The sequence below is a fragment of the Camellia sinensis genome, chromosome 5 (assembly GCF_055761805.1).
Source record: "Camellia sinensis isolate YWXY chromosome 5, ASM5576180v1, whole genome shotgun sequence".
In the NCBI taxonomy this organism is placed as follows: domain Eukaryota; kingdom Viridiplantae; phylum Streptophyta; class Magnoliopsida; order Ericales; family Theaceae; genus Camellia; species Camellia sinensis.
This window is the reverse complement of record NC_138965.1, coordinates 158170011-158172897: the sequence shown is the minus strand read 5'-3', so window position 1 is coordinate 158172897 and position 2887 is coordinate 158170011. Positions and strand designations below refer to the sequence as shown.

General features: G+C 30.5%; 1 long non-coding RNA gene across 1 annotated transcript; it reads right to left on the bottom strand.

Annotated features, from left to right (window-relative positions):
- Positions 1-1779: 1779 nt before the first annotated feature.
- Positions 1780-2494, bottom strand: LOC145790250 (uncharacterized). The gene is made up of 3 exons (XR_014328931.1): positions 2142-2494; positions 1993-2059; positions 1780-1875 (listed from the first exon to the last, which is right to left on the bottom strand). It is a non-coding gene; the product is annotated as an uncharacterized LOC145790250 (long non-coding RNA).
- Positions 2495-2887: the final 393 nt, after the last annotated feature.

Genomic DNA, 2887 nt, shown 5'->3' with positions numbered 1-2887 from the left:
GGAAAACTCAAGCTTAACACAAACGGTAGCACTTGCAGACTTGGAGGTGGTGGCGGATTTGGTGGAGTATTCCGCGATGAAACAGGGTCATGGATTAGTGGTTATTACGGCAGACTTGAGATATGCACTAGCCTTGAAGCCGAACTTTGGGCTGTCTACAAAGGACTTACCATCATACTCCAAAGAGGATTCAATCAAGTGATTCTGGAAACGGATGCGGAGCCAGTGGTTCAACTGTTGAGTGAAGATTTATGAGAGAGGTGCCCTTTTCGGGGCATTGTGGAAGATGCTCGTATTATCATGCGCGGCTGTGACTGCACCATCCAACATATTAGAAGGGAAGCCAACATTTGTGCCGATGCAATGGCTAAGCTAGGTGAATATCAACCAGTGGAGTTGCTTATTGTTTAAGATCCACCTGCGGAACTTCGGCCTTTGTTAGTCGAGGACATTGTTCACCTCTCTAAGGAGGGCTCTGGGGTTTAGCCCCTGTTTGTCTCTTTTTACTTTTCGATGTACCAAAAAAAAAAAAAAATTAATAAAATAATGAATTGTTCTTGTTATTGATCGATTTTGATTCTACAGAAGTAAAGGATTCTATAGAAGTAAAGGATTTGATTGGTAAATGATTTAAATTTTCTTTGGTTTCAATTTTCTCTGGTAAATGATTTTGAATTTTCTCTAGTAAAGGATTTGAATTTTCACTACTACAAATACAGATAAAGATCACACTTTTTTTGTGTGATGTATATTTTTAAATCACACCTTTTAAGTTTTATTAAAATGTGATCTTTGGGAATGTGATTAAAAAGGGTCATTTTTAATCACACATTTTAAGTGTCATTAAAAAATGATTTCATCACATCTTTTAAGTGTGATTAATAATATTTAGATCACATTTTTAAGTGTGATTAAAAACATTTAGATCACATCTTTTAAGTGTGATTAATAACTAATAAATATGTGATAAAAAAAAGAATTCGACATATTTGAAGAATAATAAATATTATTTTTGTATGCACATTTGAAGAATGTAATACACACTATATACTATATTTTGAATCATAACCATATATTGAATGGAATAAAGTCATATATTTCATAAATGAAAGTTAAATGTTCAAAAGTGTATACAAAGAAATTAATAAAAAGTTTTTAACTGTGATTACATATATTAAAAAATGAAAAAACTAAGTTCTTGAATTCTTTGACCATACTTTGCATCTCTCTAATAAATTTTTGACCTGAAAAATAAAAACACAAATTAATTCAAAAACTGCTAGAAGCATATGAATAAACTTACTATTTTTGTAGAGACTGTTCTTGTCTTACAAAAGACAAAATCAGACTTTTTCTCATCACACTGATTCTTCATTCCCTGCATCAATAGAAAATGAATAACAACTTTGATTGTTACTAGAATCAACAAATGAAAATCTTCAATGTATGGCCAGATATTTTAAAGTCATAAAACCAAATATATATAGAATTAACAAATCCAAAATGAAATCTTGAAGTGATTATATATTCCTTACCAACTAAAAAAATTGTTTATTAGCAATTTAAAGAACGGAAGTTATACCATACTTACATGTTGGATTTCAACTCATATTCTTTAGTACGAAATTAATCCATTCAACTCCCACTTCATCAAGTTCGGTTTCCGTGTAAGTCATTTTTTCCACTGAACTGCAAGGTTATTTAGAAACAATTAGATAATGAAGAAGATGTACAAGTATCATAAATATAATAGTAATAAAAGTTTAGAATTTATCTCACATTTTGTTTTCTTATGATGCTTTGATCTCTAATGAGGTCTTTCATATACCTCATTACATAAAACCCACATTCCACGTTTGTAGGTTGTTGCGGGGACTACATGAAAATATTTTTATTATTATTAGAAACTACATATAAAGTATTATGATCAAGTTGAACAACCATCAGGATAAATATAAGTATGATAAAATTAGAGAAAATGATATTGATTACCTGAACTACTTTCCAAACTGGATTGGTCCTCCTCCTCATTTGGGTAGTTTCATAAATTTTCAAAGCACTTTACAAAAGAAATTCCAACAGTCAAAATATTTTTAGGGGAACTCAAATTGTTTAGAAATGTACGAACCAGCCAAACTTACGTGTTTATTACAATTTCAAGGCTTGTGTTTATTTTAGAATTAATCGGATCAAGCAAGTACACAATCATCAATATTAGATCAATGACTAACAATATCCAATGGTACCTACAATTGAACAAGTCGCAAGTATGAGCTTAATAAGTTTATTATCATTTGAACACATGAAATAAATAGTTTTAGATAATTACCCAATATTATAGGGAATTAAAATCAATTGTTCTAGCATAGCCTCCTCTAATCTTCTTGCAAGCAACATTGATTTTGATTGCTCCCCAGCCATAGTTTTTCCACTAACGATACAAGGGTTAACAAATACAAATTGTTTCCTCTAATTGGAAGCCTTCAACACCTGTTGGAGATAACTAATAAAAGAAACAAATGTTAATTAAATTCGTAATTCATAAAATCTGTAGAAATAGCTATTGATGTAGCAAATTTTCCTTACCTTATGTACAACATGATACATGTAACAGGTAATTCTTTCACATGACATATGTACTCCATGTCTACTTTTTGAAGTTGGATATTGATCTCCACCCCAAATATGTCTTTGTCTAGTGGAATGTCTATGGCTTTCATCATACTTGATATGCTTGATTAATGAAACAAAAGATTGAATGGACTCTTGATATTTTCTACATTCAACATTAATTGAAGCTCCCTAAGTTTAAAATTTTCAAAATAAACAAATATAAGTCAACTTTAATTTTAGGAAAGTGTAATAAAGTTTCCAATATTTTACCTCA